Source organism: Amblyomma maculatum, chromosome 11 (assembly GCF_055883805.1).
Source record: "Amblyomma maculatum isolate TAMU_Amacu chromosome 11, ASM5588380v1, whole genome shotgun sequence".
Classification (NCBI taxonomy): Eukaryota; Metazoa; Arthropoda; class Arachnida; order Ixodida; family Ixodidae; genus Amblyomma; species Amblyomma maculatum.
In genome coordinates, this window is record NC_139354.1 from 4,909,819 (window position 1) to 4,927,926 (window position 18,108).

The 18,108-nt window shown below is 45.0% G+C and overlaps 1 protein-coding gene across 1 annotated transcript in view; it reads left to right on the top strand.

The window, feature by feature from the left end:
* Nucleotides 1-18,108, top strand: part of LOC146172697 (spondin-1-like) — a 154,420-nt gene that overhangs the window by 13,175 nt on the left and 123,137 nt on the right. The gene's annotated exons all lie outside the window — the stretch shown is intronic.

Sequence of the window (18,108 nt, forward strand, 5' to 3'; positions counted from 1 at the left end):
GGACATGTGTCCTGTATATTTTTTGTGTCCTTGCCTTTTCTGCGCTTCTGGCTTTGCCTCAATGGCCATGTATAGAGCTTGCCTTCTCGGTCAGAAAACAAATACTTGCTTATTTCTTCGGAAATAAACAACATATTGGAGTGCATGGCATACCACGTTACAAGGAAATATACAATATTTGCCGCGGTAACACTGAGGAAGCCCACGGTCCCGAAAACGAAGATCAGATAACTTAGAAAAACACGTGCTTTGTATTAGCGCATTGTCTCACGAAGCAGAAAACGCTATACACGGGTATTCGAGCGAACGATAACATCGTTTTTTTTTTTTTTTTCGAAAGCAGAGTATGGTTCGAGCTAATGCATTTTACATCGGAAGCCAAGCACCCGACAAGCACAGAGGTTGCCGCATTACGAAACATCGGTGAGAGCGCCAACACCTTTCACTTCCCCGAAATGGAAAGTCAGGTTTAGAAAAGTGCGAAGGAATGCGAGAACCGCGAAATGTAAATCGCCGTTTCCGATGCCTGAATCGCGTGATCTTGCTGCATTAATGCGTCGCGAGATTTAAAATGCGAAGGGCAGAGGTCGTAGCGTTTATATATGTGTGTTCGCGTACGCGAAACAATGCGCAGTTCGAACGTTTGCTACTCTGTTTTATTAGTTATTTTTATTTGTTTACCGCGTACTCACGCTGGTTTGGCCAACAACAACCGTTTCGTGCTGTAGCGCAACATCGATTTCATGGCACTTCCTGTATTTTGAAAGGAAGCATTCATAGGACAGTTTCCTTTAAACTCTGATTTGTTCAGCGCGTGCTACACGCTAGAAATGGTCGAAAACCGCCAAAAAAGGCCCGTTTCACATGATGCGATTTTTGCGCTGCGACGCTACGATTCTCGTCGGTTTAGCGGCAGAGCGAGCGTCGCTCCAGCCGCAGAGGCGTTTCCAACAGGTTGGAATTCAGTCGCAGCGTCGGAGCGGACGTTCTGCGACTCACCAATGAGGAGCCGAGGAGCATCGCGATGGCATGTGGCGTACGGTGGCGTGAAACGGGCTGGCACGTCCAGTATTGAAGGACAGCGCGCGCCCCCATAAAACACCCCTGTTTTCACGTCCAAGTGGTTTCATTCGGAGCAGCAACGCGCTTTTTGTACGCTGAAAGACTGCAAGTTTTCATAAATACGTATGTATTATCGCTCCGAATCTAAAAATACATCAGAGTATATAAATCAAACACGCTCTGCGTACGCGTTTCCTAAAAAACATCAAACAACCCTGACGGTATCTCTCACCGATTTCGCGCGCGGGTTCGCTGCATGTGAAAGCGCTGTGCGAAATCGCACTGCGGCGTCACCGACTGGATCGAAAATTTTCGCAGCAGTCGCAGCATGTGAAATGGGCCAAACGCGGACTCAACGAACTTCTGCGAACGTTTGACGCACGCACGCTTTCTTGCGCTGTCGGCCGCCGCATTCGGTGAGGATTAATCTCTTGTTTAGGCCTGTTTACAATTTGTGCTTTTTTATTTTTATTTTTTTCGCCTGGGAGTTAACGCGACAAGGCAAGTTCCAAGGCTGGCGTGCGATTAAAGTTGTTTGTGATAAGTCTCTTCTTTCACTCTTCGTTTGACGGTTAGGGTTGTTTACGTTCCGAGCTCGTTTACAGCCTTGCACTTCGTCTCTCTAAAGTGCCCTCCGTCAGGGTCGCTCTATCAAATAGGGCCTTGCATGTACTTGCCACTCACTTAAGACAGGCTTTTTCTATTAGAATGACATGTGGTAGCTGAAGGACATACCAGACGTTTCGCGATGATTAGCAAAGGAAGGAAGAATGGAAGGTCGCGCCACAGTTCGTTGTCTAAACTCGAGTGAGGTGCCATAGTTGATGGGTTTTGTGAGTAGTATACATTTCGAAGGATGCCTTACTTCATTTGAGAGATCATCTGTCATTGCTTACAGAAACTGGTAATTGAAACTGGGGAAATCTTTCCAAGGTTAAAGCACAGGACCGCCTGCGTGAAGCAGCTAGGAGTTCATCTATTATTAACCATTATTCAATTTGGCATCGCAAACGAAACCAAATAATATTCAGCTCATTTCTGGCCTTCGGAAAAGGCCACTGAAAAAGCCACTAAAAGCACTGAAAAGACAAACAAAAGCATTTGCCCATGACAGCCGTTGCATTGTTATCCCGACAATGCTCGACAAGAAGTAGTGCAAGGATAATTTGATGCAATCATTATTCTGCTTGGATGTCCCATTGTGAGAGCGTATTTCTCGCATCAGGCTGCTCTTCTTTAGTACATGGTAAACCTCGCCGTATTCCTTAATATGACTGGTTTAGAACGGCAATTGCTACGCAGCGGCCGGCATGCTACGAAGACAAGTGCAACGAAGAAGTAACCATCATATGACCATTTGGACTTGAGTTTGTCAGCACTAATTTTTCAAAGTGACGCTTAAGTCTCATATTTCCCGTGTTCGGCTTGTCTTCGAAGGTATGCCTTGAACTATGCATCAAAGAGAGCACAAAAAAAATACGGACCGAGAAAGACAAGCTATGCACCACAAACTGGCTATTATGAGGACCATAGAAGCGTCAGCCACCACATGACTTCGATCCCGCTCTTTTAGGTTAAGTAATTTAAAAAGAATATCTTGAAATATTTCACCACTTCGAAATTGGTGACGAGGCAACTTTGAATAAAGAAAAAGAGTCTGTTGACGAAATTACTACATCGGGACACGATAGCCGGCTCGCAGCACTCGAGGCGGCTCGCAGTTCCGGTCTATTTGTGGCGCATCACTCACTCCCGACATGCGTGCCGCCTCGCCTTTTACGCAACTGGCACCCAAGCAGTGACAGGAGCAGCGCAAGAGAAGAAAGAGATTTGGAGAGAGGGTTGTATGCGATGGCGGCGTCTGGAGCGACCGTACTTTTTTTCCACCCGAGCCGCTCTCCTCCGGCATCACACAGTTGGTCTGACGCAGAGGCGGCGGCGTCGGCCCGCGGCCGTCAATCTAATCGGAGGCCATTTCCTGTTTCGGCGCCCCATCTGGCCATCGCTGACGGCCCGCCTTGGCGCACATGCTACAACGCGCTCGCGACACGCCGCCGCTGGTGCGGGGTGTCACGGACGCGGGACATCGGGTCGCACTCTCCAGCCAACGTTTGTGTGTGCGTGTGTTCGCTACACATGCACAGCGCTACTCTTGCCACAGCCAGTTGTGAGAAAGGGAAGAGGAGTGCGTTTGTGGTGGCAAAATCCTCCGCGAGCCGGGGCCGTGACCCACATTCATCGACACTGTCTCGTGGAATTTGCCGCCGAAGCGGCCTTGAAGATTTTGCTTCGACGTTAACCAGTGGATATCGAAGACCGGAAACATAAAAAAAAGTGTAGTTTGTTTCGCTGGCAAAAAGGGATATGCAACGTGACTATTTTTAATGCGAATGCATTAGAGTCCACACTCCGAAAAAAGTCGACGTTGCTTCCTGCACCTCCCATCAAAATAGCATACATCTGTCACAAAATCCCTGATCAGTTGAAAGACATTCACGCGGTCTTGTGACGTCACAAACGTCACCGACCAGTCAGCGTTAGGCCAGGTCAAGTGATATTGGGACGCCATAAACTTTTCGTCCAATCACAGCATTTCGTAGATAAGTTGGAAAGGACTCTGGCAAGTGACATAGCCGGACGCTCATTGGTGGCCAGTGTATGTCGACGTCGCAAGGCCACGTCACATGGCTGAGCGGCAGGCGCTTTGGCAGGGGGTTCTCGTGTGTGAAGACGTCATCAGCAAGGTCAAATCAAACCTTATCGAAACAGCATTACACGGTGCTTCTGAATAAAAAGGCACTTTCGCTAACAAGCACTCTAGTCATTTGGAATCTAACCAATACCCTTTGAGTCACCAGCCAGGCATGCTAACTCTACACCACAGAGAAGAGCTTTTTTTTTTTTCTTTTAACAGATTATAGTGAAACAAGGTTCTATTCATATAAGATATTTACAAAATTTTTGGACACGTAAGTTACGCTTTTAATCGCTACAGCATTAATGGCTCTACTCTGCGGCTCCTTACTACAGAATACACTGATCCTTGCTAGTCGATTAATCACTGATCCCTTGATCTGGGCCTCTACTTCGTCACTCATACTCATTAGCATACTGTTGTAAATTACTACATTATGTAAAAGTCCATCCGACATAGCCCCGCTTTATCCATTCGTGTACATGAACTTTCTCGCTCGGTCTACGGGTATAGAGTGTTCGACTCTGGACACAAGGGTCCCGCTTTCTATTTCCGTCTCACCCCTGCAAAGAGCTTCCACAAACGCGGTGATATCATGTGGTATGGTGACATTCTACATCATACGGCGAATCAGTGTCCCGCCCTGTCACCTGCCGGCAACCGCATGCCAAAGGTATCCTTGAGATTTTTTCTTCACAATGCTGACTCCAGGTTTTAGCAGAACGAAAGCCTCAACGCTGTCACGTTAAAAGCATTCAGCATGAGTCATTAAAACCCTTCCCTTAGGAAACACTTCAAGGCAACAAATAGCTACAAGGGTGTCAACGCTGAGCATGTCACCGATATGGAGTGCCGCTCTTAGGAGAAGGTTGTCTTGTTATACAGCCCTTGAAGGTGAAAAATCATCTGGTTCAATCTACACTCAATGGGTTCACAATAATTCCCATCTACCATGCATATCTACCACTGGCGATGCAATTCAATTAGAGAAATATTTCATAGGGGTTCTTGGACATACGACAATGCAGTAAGTTAACGTTACCATATGAAATCAATCAAAATCGTTACTTCCAAGTCCGCTTCAGCATTTCCCAAATAATACTGCATGTTTACAATCAATGATGCAGAGCTCACTTGTTTCCGGTATGTGACATAATAGGGGATATTTACTCGGCCGAGTAGCGCCCATTCAATGAATAATAGATTTAGTGCCTTATGTGACCGCCTTATACCTTAGACTTAGAAGCAGTCACCACATTACATTATCGCAGCGCTTATTTTAAATTAAGACAGGTAATTAGTACTACTACGCAGCCCTGTTTAGTAGCACTATTTATCTGTACTACTTACTACTAGCAGTAATGTGCACTCATAAAGAAGAACATTATCAACTCGGACCATTACATGCAACAATGCATAATTTCCTTATACGGCAGTGTTGTAGCATTAATCATTAAGGACATTTAATCCAAGCCAAAGTTCTTATCCAATACATAGTTTCTTTACTAATTCCAAAGCAGCTGTGGAGGCGTCCTTTTAGCGCGCCAGATACGTCGATCAAGGATGTTTGGGAAGTTTGCTTGGTTGATTGCAGAACATGGGAACTGGTGCGAGCGGAACGTTTCTCGTTGGCGGGTGGTACGTTTTATGAGAGCAGAATCCTCTGCTGTCGAACCAGGGTCATGACCCACATTCGTCAATCCGGCCCGTGGAATTTGCCACGGACACAGCCTTGACGAGTTAGCGTCATAGGGCTAGCGATGCCACCCGACAGACGGCGCAATGACGAAGGAACAACGCTTGATTCTCTGCATAGAGGGATATTACCAGCCAAGGCATTCCACTCAGCATGTTTTCAGTTATGATATCCACGGAACGAAGCTTCTGACGTTGCGTTATCTGGTTTGCTGGATATGCTACTGGAGCATATATTCATTCATTCATTCATTCATTCATTCATTCATTCATTCATTCATTCATTCATTCAATCAATCAATCAATCAATCAACAGACTTTATTTTTTCAGAAAGTAAGCTGGATGGTTTCCAGGGATAAAAGCTCCTCAAGGAGCTTGACTGGGGCCCAAGGGACCGCTACATGGCAGTAGCATACAAAAAGAAGACACAGTAATAGAATATAACACTAAAAGTCTTTAAATAGTAGGTTGATAAACAGTTCAAAACGAAGTTTACATTAGACGTTAGGAAAAAAATAATAAAAATATTAAGCAACCGAGTAATTACATCTTAAATCAGCTAACAAAAATAGTTCACAACATGAAATTTCATTAGGTATGGCAAAGGAAACAAAATTTAGTACCTACATCCTAAAAATCTAATAGTGACAACCTAAAACAGTAAAGAACAACAGGACAACATAATTTTTACTGCTCTAATAATCAAGATCTGAGCGCTTTTTCATTCAGGCCTACTATGAGTATGGATCAGTTGAGTAATACTGTAAGGTTGTAAGCCAAAGATTGGAGCTTTTGAAATGTGCGGAACCTTGGAGTTTCCCATGCATCCACATTTCTAGTGGATATATTAGTGTTTCGACGCTGTAATCTTGCCAGCGAGGCTATGTAGTTCTTAACTGTATGTCGTAGAATATTAACGCCTCGGCTATAATGTAGGAGCGACCATGGCAGCGTCAGCACTATTTGTGACGACATATTTATTTGCTGCTGAACGAGGGTCACGACCCACATTCGCCGTTACCTGCCAACAGAGAATGGTGCTGACGCAGGTCTAACGGTTTGCGTCATCCAAAAAATAGCCTACTCTTGCGTCACTATACATCGAAGGCTACAAGGGGTAAAAATTCAGTTTAGTTTATCATATGTTACCAGAATGCTGCAATAACTAGGAAGCTGCGCTTTTGAGGTTTATATCGCAATGTGGATACTCTTTTGAATGAGATATGCGAATATTTCCTAATCAGTTACCCCAAAATATTCTGCTCATCTGTCTTAATGGTCTATTTGATTTATTCGGTGCGCTATATCTTTAAATGCTCGGGGAAAACGATTGTTACGAAGTCGTTAACACATAGATCTCTAGAGTAGAGTGTATTTACTAATGTATCGCGAATATTGCAGAGAACGCTTAAAGCAGAATTCAAGTTAATCTCTCTTGGTCATAACCAAAAATTGAGGCATTTATGATAAGACACTGTTCTGGAAATATTGATAATAATGGCCTAACTTTGAGATGCATAATAAAGTCTCGCATTAGAGGCTGTCTGTAAGGACGCACTGACTCGTTAAGTTTTAGATATAAATTCAACTTAGCGCGTTTCTGACAACATAAATTATGGAAACGCTTTAGCCACCCTAAGAGTGAAATGGGATTATATGACACGCAACTTTGCTGCTACAGACCTCTTTCATTTCGGCTCAAAGCACTCATAGTGCTTTTATTGCACTTAATTTGTTAGCACCTTTAGGTGGTTGTGGATCCATCCTTCCTGCACATTTCGACGGTGCCGCGGCTCACCTGCGACTGTGGCATACCAGCAATGTCCGCCATGCCTCGTGGCCTTATGACGTCACATCCCAGCGACCAATCAGCGCTCGGCAACGAAACCTGTCAGCTGCCACTGTTCACGGTACCTACCACGTTGGCCATGTCGGGTGGTCCCTGGACGACGCACAACCCATCGAAGAATCGTCGCTCAGCCATAGTTCCTGCCAGAGCACCTTCCGACTCGGCCACGGAATTCCTTGATTGATCGAGAGGTTCACGATTTAATTGATTCAGTTGATTGTGGCAGGTGGGTGTTGGTAGGTGCTTTTATGACGACACTTGTTGAGGGATGCCGCCTTTTGCTCCCAATTGGCCTTGAATACTTTCATTCTAAAACAGTGGAACACTTCATGCGTATTCTCTAGGCAAGATCTAGGGAAGTGTTGATTGTTAACGGTGCAGCCTTCGATATGCGGGGCAATTGCGTTTGTAAATACCTTAATTCTGGTTCAAGGCATGCCCTTATCTAGAATTTATAGGCATAAAGTCACGTTAGTGAAAAAAAGCGCCGACAGCCGCACAGCCGGTACTGCAGACAGCCGGCAGCGGCGCCGTTCAAAACGTCCGGTCCGAGAGCAAGGTGCAGCACTTCGTATTTCTCAGCCCTGACGTTGTTCTTTTCTCCAACACTGGTGTCAATATCTTTAATCCCTGATTTCTGGCTTAACTTCGGAACTAAAATCACATGTGGCCGCTCTCTACAGCTAGCCGAGAAAGCCGTTACACTATACCAACTGTCTGCGCAGTTACCTGTGAACAGCACATTTTCCTTGCCGCCTTTTACGCGGTCCTCCCGCTGCAGCCTCCACCGCCATTAGAATGCGATAAAATTGCGAGTTCACAAGCATTCAGAAGGCTGAAACTGACTAGCATCATCACTGCTCGTACTTTAGGAAAATCCTGCCGTCCGCGCAATGTTTTGCCCGTGTACTGAGTGCATGTATGCAAGCTTCATTAACTATAACGTGAACGGATGAAAAAAAGAGCTTTGGTGAGCGATTAGCATTTTCCATAATAAATTATGTAAACTGTTGATGCCGTCCTCTGTGACTTCAAGTCTTGCCGGAAGAATGTGTTTACTGATGTGCCGGAATCAATTGTCTAAGAGTGGATATCAGTCCCGCTTGTATATCTGGCGTTAATAAATGCATTCTGGAGCGTCCATCGTTTTTAATTTATTGAAGGTGCTTGCCAATGGTGTTATTCATTATCACTGGAATCTGTATTGTTTTTTTTTCTATTTTTTATTTGACTGTGTTGATGGAGTCTTACTATGCGACCGCTATGCGCGTGTTTGTTTGTACCTACTGAACCTCTCTCCCGATACAAATGGCATACTCAACCCCGGCGCGCCTTAGATGGTGGATGGGTTTCCGAAACTGGTGCGATTGCCAGTATAGACTTTTCATTACTGAATACATACATACATACATACATACATACATACATACATACATACATACATACATACATACATACATACATACATACATACATACATACATACATACATACATACATACATACATACATACATACATACATACATACATACATACATACATACATACATACATACATACATACATACATACATACATACATACATACATACATACATACATACATACATACATACATACATACATACATACATACATACATACATACATACATACATACATACATACATACATACATACATACATACATACATACATACATATCATAGTGGGAACTGGGTAAAACTTGCAACATATGCCGTCACTCATTTTTTTCCGACGGGTTTGACAGGCTATCAAACTGAATTAAGAATTGTGCAGTGCACTGTGCATCGTTCCTTGAGTAAACTTGAAATGCATTCCTCAATCCTGCTATTATTTTTGTGAACGTGATAATGGTTTTTCCGTGTGAAAAATTGCAGGGGATCTCAGTCGTTGAAGTTATTTTTGTCAAACGATGCACAAAGCTTATATTAGTTGCCTGTCCCAAGTCGCTACACATCTAGAAAACTACGGTGAAATTAACTTCAAAATTACATCTGACTGTTTGTTTTTGCCGGCACAACAACAAGGAAGCAAGATTTTTTATTGAAAGCGTGAAACTAAGCCAACTGACAAAAAGACAGACTATTTGTTTATCTTGTCTTAATCTTACGAAATGCGAACAAAAAATAGCTCAGTAGATCTAATTACTTTCGCCAGGAACATATTAAGTTCTCTCTCCCATCGTAAAAACCTAAATATACTAACAAGGGACGTCTTCCGATAGTCACCACGTAGATCATGTTTGTTCTCGGCACCGCAATTCAAAGCCTCCATTTTTGGTTACATCGATTAAGCAACGCATCCACCTATGTTAGGAAACTTGACGCCGCGCACAGCTCGCTTCGTCTAAATTAGGACTTGTTTTTGCATTACCACCTTCACATATTTGGAAACCAATCAATGTGGGCGTCTGCGTGACCATAAATTGCGCCAGAAAAAAAAAAAAGAAAAGAGTGCTGCGAATCTTTTACGAGTGCCAGCATCGCACGGAAAACAATTCCCGCGTGTTCCCTCTGTATTTTTGCTTACGATATACAGTGGTCTTAAATAACACGAGCGATGCAGCGAAAAGGGAAAACTTTATGATGTTTGTTATGCTTGCTTTACCAGCGAGCAGGCACTCAACACGCGTGAAAATGAAAAAAAAAATTAATTCAGTATCTACCCCGCCCTGCACGTCATAAAGCACCGCGCAAACTCGGCTGAAAGTTCTGCCCGGGCTAAAAATGCAAGCAAACGACCGACTTCGTGTGGGGTGCGCTAAGGGACGCACATATACATATCGCTCTAAGCAGAGTGTATATGTCCACGACGAAGACGAAACGGAAGGCGCTCTACATACATTGCGGAAAGCAAGTGCGCCGGCCACAGCTCCGAGGCCAAAAAAAAAAAGAAACAAAAAACAAAAAAGCAGTTCACAACTGAAGCAGCCAAGGACTACAAAGACGAGCCGGTATTTGTGACGCTGGGAGAAGTGAACAATGCTTCTGGGCGTTAAGGCGAGTTTACGTCCTGGGCTTTCTTTTTTTTTTTTTTTTTCGTTTCTTCCGATTCCGTCTCGCTCAGGATTTGCAGCCAACACAATCCGGGACAATCCAGGAGCCGATCAATGCTCTGATGGGTTTAGGGCGAAAAAGGAAGCCTCCGAGAAGGCCTCTTAAGGAACGGCGTCAAAGAAAAGAGAAGGAAGAGGAAACCAGGGATCCGTCTACCGCCGCACTTCCCTTTTGGGGAAGTGCGGGTTGGTGTTCCCGAGGGACTCGTAAGCGGAGCGTCGGCACGGAACCACACTTACACGCAACACTGGTCGGCGATATATGACTTGTCAAAGGCGCGGCCTCAGTTTGCGCTACGTCACTGGTTGGTGGTGCGTTGAAGCCTTGTGAGCCAGAGAGCTGTAACAACAAAAACGAAACGATGAGAAACGCTTTCCGATTACGCCGGTGTAGGCGCTCTTTAATAAACTTTTCTATGCTGGCATGCCGACGCTGTTTCCTCCATGCTGAGAAAGGCATCCGAAACAATTTGATGGTCCAACGAAATATTGAGCGCATAGTGTCAGCAAGACCCAGTTTCTCCGTAAGAAAATGCGAACGTTGAGCCCCCGCGCAGAAAAAAAGGAAGCATTTTCTTCCCTTGTGGGCCTATAATGCATACTGTAAGCCAAAGGTATCAGCAACCGGCCGGTGATCTCGAAATGTGTCAGTCAAGTTGTGATAGTCTATGGTGTTGGTGGATTATAAATTTTCACACCTCCATACTGGGTTATTGCATCGCTTCCAGCTGTTAAGCTAAATGGCGACTATAAAAAATTTAGTTGTGGTTTAACTCTGGTTAACCCATAGTTGAGCTGCGATAGCAACGGCGGAAGCTTCTTTTGCCTGCTACATTATTCACCTGTCACGCCCTATCAGTGTAAGCTGCTACATTATTGAGGACACTTAAGCTCATCCTTTAAAAGTACCTGACACGAGAGCGTAAATTACCAATCTTCTTCTTCTTCTTCTTCTGCTCCTCCTCGGCTGTTCGAGGTCGAGCGTTACCTCCGCCGGGACCACGCGATGACTCAAAACCTGATGCAGTATTGCTATCGCAAATAAAGATATGTGTCATTTCCTACTCTGTAGGTATCGATGCCAGCAATCAATCAATGGCCTTCTGCTCGCTAAGAAGACCGCACGCAAACAGAATTGGATTCCTACACAACGGGCTCCTGATGGATTATACCCGCATGTGAACACCGAATAGCGCACCTGTCAAAGTCATTCATCCTGATTTGTATTGCACGTCGTCAGAACGTCTACTTGTGCCCCATGTTAACGTTGTTGCTCCCAGCTGAGGAAATGAAAAGAAAAGCCAAATATGCTTAAATGTAAAAGCAGCCAAAGAACGAATTGTTTCTTCTTTTTTTGTGTGTGTGTGTGTGCCAAGAACGCGATCTGTGTAACGGTTCTCCTATGTTCGAGGTTGAGCAATGCCTCTTCCAGCCCTACAGCCACGCTGGAGCCACAAATTAGTATTAGATCTTGATAACTTTGATACTTTGGTATCTTTGATAACTTCTCTTTCCGCAGATGAATAAAGCATTCAATACTGTACAGCTTCGAAGCTTTAATTCATGTCAAAATCTAAAAGAAACACCGACTTCAAGGTTTCTCTGGCACTAACGAGCAAGCGACGAGGCTTACAACCCCAACGCGAAAACTACGAGCTGGAAGAAAACAACAAATTTCCGCATTCAAAAACGCTCGTATATACGGAGCGTAGCGGGCCCATAACTTTCCCACAAAACGTTGTCCCACACTGATAATCCATGCAGCTGTAATTAGACACCGTCTTCATGGTTTGTTTAATTACCTGAGTTTGGCTAACTTCGTGCGCAATCTTGCACGAAACATGCGCTAACATCCGCATTCCTTGCTGCCTGCAGTATAAATGTCAAAGTATATTTTGCGCAATCGCGCGCGCGCGCGCGTGTGCGTGCGTGCGTGGGTGTGTGTGCGCGCGTGCGTGTGTGTGCACGTGCGCGCATGTGTGTGTGTGTGTGCGTGTGTGTGTGTGCGCGCGTGCGCGTGTGTGTGTGCGTGTGTGTGCGTGTGTGTGCGCGCGCGTGTGTGTGTGTGTGTGTGTGTGTGTGTGTGTGTGTGTGTGTGTGTGTGTGTGTGTGTGTGTGTGTGTGTGTGTGTGTGTGTGTGTGTGTGTGTGTGTGTGTGTGTGTGTGTGTGTGTGCGTGTGTGTGTGTGTGTGTGTGTGTGTGTGTGTGTGTGTGTGTGTGTGTGTGTGTGTGTGTGTGTGTGTGTGTGTGTGTGTGTGTGTGTGTGTGTGTGTGTGTGTGTGTGTGCGCGTGCGTGCGCGCGCAACATGAACGATGTAAGAATATACCCATACCCGCCTCATAAAGAAATAATTCCGTCCACAGCCGACTTAGTCTCTCCTCGGTTTCTGAAAGCGCTAGTCGCTTCAAAAACACGTATTCATAACGCTCAAGTTCCGCGCTTACGACTCTGTATGCATGGCGCAGCGTTACGGAGTGTACGCACACACGAAAAAAAAATGCCTAAAAAGAAAGAAAGGCACTGCTGCCAGCCGCGCGAATCGCGGTGTTTTTCCTTGGTCGCGGTGCTTGCCTAGCTGGGTCAGACCGTGCGCTGTGCGCCGTTGCGGCATAGCGACTTGAATTATGTCTCGGTGGAGTCACTTGACGCGCTTATCTAAACCTTGTTTGTATTTGAAGTCGACTAGAGGCCGCCCTCACCACTCGCGATTTTTTAATCGCCGCCGCCAGGGCGAATGACGCCAGAAAAAAAAAAAAAAAAATCTTGAGAAAAAAGTAGGGGTGAATAACGAACCCTAAATATTACACAAGAAAAGAAAAGCTGTCTGCAAGCCAAGTTCAGGACGGAACGTCGGCTGCTCAGTCGTTGCGTAGCGAAGGCAATAATGCGAAGATATGTAGAAACGGCCTTGGGAAAGAACACTCGCTCTTTCCTGTTTTGAGGAGTTAAAAACGCAGCCAGGTGGAAGTTCGGGGTGCCGAGAAAAAAAAAACAATTTTAGAAGCAGAATAACACTTTGTACTTTAATATAACAAAGCAATTCGTGGAAGAGAACGGAGGTGGTGCTGGTGTAGTGGTGCAGATTTATCTGGGCGTCACAGCTCGCATATATTTCACGCTACTCGAGATCTCTTTCTCACTCTTTTTCATTTGCTCCTTGTGGCTCGCATTTGGAAAGCTGGAGCGTTTGTTTTCACATTTTTAAACTACCTTTATTATTTTTTTATTTTTTTTTTGGGTAGTTCATGGCTCGCTGGCAACAGATATGCGCCGGGAGTTCTCGGCGGCTTATACTTCCCCGCTTGGTTATTACCGCGAACCGCGTTTCAGCGAGCGACAAATGGCTCTGCGGATATTGTTTCTTTGTTATCCTCGGCGAACCCAGCTGGGTGCACAGACTCTGGCGATTCTGCGGGTCTGCGGTGGCTGGTGTCAGGTCACGTTATTCCTAAACAAATCCAATCAACTACGATCGCATTGCGCAGTCGCATTCCAGGGCAAGACTTGAAACAATTTTCCAAGAGCCGTATTAATAAATTTTTCAGCGAATAAAGGAAGACGGGATATATATACATCTTGTTCCTGGCTAGCCTGGATTACTAGCGGATGAATATTTTATGTAGCGAACTTCGGTGGGTCTAGCGGCGGATTGTTTGCTCGATCCGCCACTCGTTTCACCAATCACCGTTTCTGAAATATAAATCTTGCTTTTGAAAAGTCATTCAGACAAAAAATTATTAATTACATTTTTCGATAAGTTGAATAATTAAACAGTAAATATAAGATATTTTGTTGATCGGAGACGGCTAATAAAATCGGTCGGTTGGTCGTTCAACTGCCATAAGAACGTAACCGTTCAGGAATGTTAAGTATAATATGCCGGGGGGAGGGGGTAAAAATACATTGCTGCTTCGCGCAGAACAATAGCAAGACAAATCAATATAGTGGAGGTAGCAATGCACACTTCACAGCGCCTTGACAGGACAAATAAATGCTTTTGGGTCTAACTGCAAATCATCTACAGAAACCGTGTTAACCCATGTTATAAAGATATCCCTCTTTCTACGTTCAGCACTCCAACGCGTTTCTCAATCCTGAAAACAAAGGAAAATAACGTAATGGCACTGTGATATATTATTGGACATTAAACCACTGCATCCGAAAGAGCAATAAAACCCACTACATGCCAAAAAAAAAAAAAAGGTTGACGTTCGCCTACAGACGGTTTCAAAATATGGGAGGGAAGACCAGAGAAGGAATGAAAAAAAAAAAAAAAAAAAAAAAAGAGCGCATAAAGGAAGGTAGTGAATGCCCGACATTCACAGAACCAATATTGATGTTTCCAAGGCGTTCAAGATACGAGCAAGCGCCTGCGTCATCTTCTCAACGATGTCCTCTATAGACGCCATTATCAAGCAACGCGCGGACCGCGAGTTCCGGAAATGATTTTCCACTTCCGGTCGAGTACATCGCCACATGTCGGAACGGATTTGTATCGGCACTGCCTATCTTCTGCTGCTCCGACGGCGATTCACTTCACGAAGCTACTCCTGTGAGGCGAGCAAGCAAGGTCTCTATTGTAAGCGCCTCCAGAGTTATTGATTGGTCCGCAAGAAAAGCGTCGACGTGCCGATGTGCATAAAGAAAGCGAAACACAGTGCTTTTGAGAGAGATGCTTTATGTAGTTCGTTGAACGTCTATTCAAACACCGAGGCAAACAAAGCTTTCTGCAGCAGAAGCTTGCGAAGTGTGTCCCCTTATAAAACGGGTGACAGTTTGCTAGCCCTTGTCAAAAATCGTTAGACCTTCATTCGCTTACACTTTTAGCTTTTGCATGTGCACGCAAAGCGGAAAAGCAGTTAGGTTTGCAAACACCGAACATAAAGAAGACAAAGAGAAAACACAGCCCAGTAGCAGAAAGGGCAGATCACTACACCAATATCGGTGAAAGAAGTGAACGAAAATACTTTTGCACGGCTTCGTGCACAGAGCTCTTAATTGAGAGCCACTCGTTTCTTGCCACTGCAACCGGCCGGCATCAATGTTTGCTGTGCTCGCCCCCTGTTTGCTCGAGGCCGCGCTGTGTGTCGGCGATATAATTCGTTCGGTCGAAGTAACGTGGTCCTGAGAGAAACTAGCGCTTTATTTCAACATGCCCTCTAACAGGAGCAGATCGGCGGGAAAAAGAAACTTCTTGAGATGTCAACAAAGCTTTTCGAGAGGAGATTTCGTTTGAAAGTGAGCAGCTCTAGACTGCGCCACTTAACGCGACCCGTGCAAAGCTGTCATGAGCTTAGGCATTTTGTGCATAATTGAGAAAATATTAGTAAGATCTCGAAAACTGTCAGCCGAGACTTAATAAAACAAGCGTGCTAAAATGTGGAAAACTGTGTAAAGTGGGCCGAGCTCGTGCCCTTGAAACAGACAAGTATTCCGGTTGGTTGTCAAAGGTTTACAATCGCGGCCATTCGCGGCAGCCCTTCAAGAAAATAAGCAGAAAGCTACTACAGCATTCTAGAATGCCGTGGAAACTTTTTCGTGTGGTAGCGGTCTCTTTAAAAAAATGCCATCATGTGATTTGCTGCAAAGATAAGAAGGATGCAGCGAAGAAAGAGCACCACATATAATATTGCCACGATATGTTCTGATGCCAATAATATGATAATGATAATGGCATGGAATTTGTAATATTTGCCATTCTTTCAGATTGCTTGAAGATAATGTTTCTAGTATTTACACTTTGTGCAGGTTTAAACAAAAAAGTGACTTTTTTCAATTCGAGCATTGCATAGAATTTTGCCTCAAGAAAAATCAAAAAGTTTTCCCAAGTCGGCACCACACACTGCGGCAAAATCACTGCACAGTAGCTTGAGCAGTACTTCCATAAGCACCACTGCAGTACTCATAATTCCCATTAGCTAATTGCACACTACTAGCAATTTTTCAACCGCTATCAATATGATGGCAATAGCTGTGCAAATGCTACTAGCGGTTTGAGTGCTTCCAGAAAGGATGTAAAACTACGCAGCTGTGCTTCTAGATGCATTCCTGTTTGCGCACATCATGTGGGTCGATCTGTCTCTGGCATGAATTGAAATCGCCCATTACGTAATGATACAGTATGCATCATGCTCACAGCAGTAAGAGCGGCCTTCTCTGACAGTGCAAACAGAGCTTTCAACCCAGTCAGCTCTTTTCTTTCGCCTTGTGAGAGGATGAATAAATGGAATAGCGTCACTCTCTGTATTCATGCCTTAGAATGCGAAGATGAAAAGCATTCACTCACTTTTTTAATGAACGCGAACTGATCTTGTCGAGTATTGCACCGAAAACGAACTCCGGTGAATGGGAGGTACTGTCCGCTGTGCAGGGAACCTTTCGTCACATCTCACGCAGAAATGTATCATTCTGATAATGGACCTCAGCAATCATTACGCCGGTTCCATTACGGTTTCAGGCCAGTAACCTTGGGTGCCCGTGCGCCGTGGTAGGCACACTTACGTGATTTCATCGTCATTGAGGGAAAACATAACACTGGTGTACCTCCTTCAGTAACTGATGAAGTGGAGAAAAAAATAATCCCCTAAATGTTGAAAATAAGAAAACGTTGGCTTTGCGTATATCCGCTGATTATGGCTACCCTGTTGAAGCTGTTTCCAAAATAATGGACGGAGAGTTTCGGTCGCAATTGCGCTGAATTATTTGCACTTCTTCTGAAGAACTCCTACTTTCGCAGTAACCAACACGCAGACGTTTTTTGTTTGTTTGTTTGTTTCTTTTTAATGCGATGTTTCGAGAAGGCTTGTAATTTATGTATCATATTTCGGTGTGTCGTCCAAACCAGGGTACTCCACCTTGCTGAATTCTCTTTCACAGGACGAACACCTGTTCTACATTGAGTCGTTGACCAATTCGGTATCATCCTGTTACCTGGTAGCCGTCCTGTTCACTTTACTTGATAGAGAAACTTCCCCGAAAAGGCAGTGGTATTCGATTCACATAACCGAATGAAGGTTCCTTAAAGTAGTACAGCTTTCTTGTGCAGCCTTATGCACGCGCTTGGGTATATAGTCTGTGAATAATTAAAGCCTGATTTTAAAGTTTTCTTTAATATAAGGACGTACCCGAAGGTGCAGTGAGAACATGGCATCCTCGCAACGGCGCTCGGCTACTGTTCCGAAGGACGCGAGATTGCATCCCAGCCTCGGCAGCCGCTTTTCGTTGGGGACGAAAAGCAAGGCGTTCATGTGCTGTGCGATGTCAGTGCACGTTAAAGAGTCCCAGGTGGTCGAAATTCCCGGAGTCCTCCACTACGGCGTCTCTCATAGCCTGAGTCGCCTTGGGACGTTAACCCCCACAAATCAAATCAAATCTTGTGGCGCCGTCATGGCCGGACTGGATTACCGACGTTTTAGCTGGCCTTAGCCATGTTAGTGACCCCGGCGTTCTTCGTCTTCCTCGCTCGAGCTCTCGCCAGTCTTGCCGCGCCCCAGTGCCGCGTCACTGTTATTAATATTGCCGCATAGAAGACGACGCCAAAGATGATGACTGGGCCCCACAAGCGCGAGCCTGGAAGAGAAGGAAGTTGGAGCGCAAGACTCGTCCAGGTTGATTTATTAAACCCGTCCTATCTTTGGGTCCTCCTTGGCGTTCAATCGAGACGTGACACTGGTGGAGCGCGCTGGGGTATGCATAAGACTCCTTCCGGCAGTCCACAGCGAATC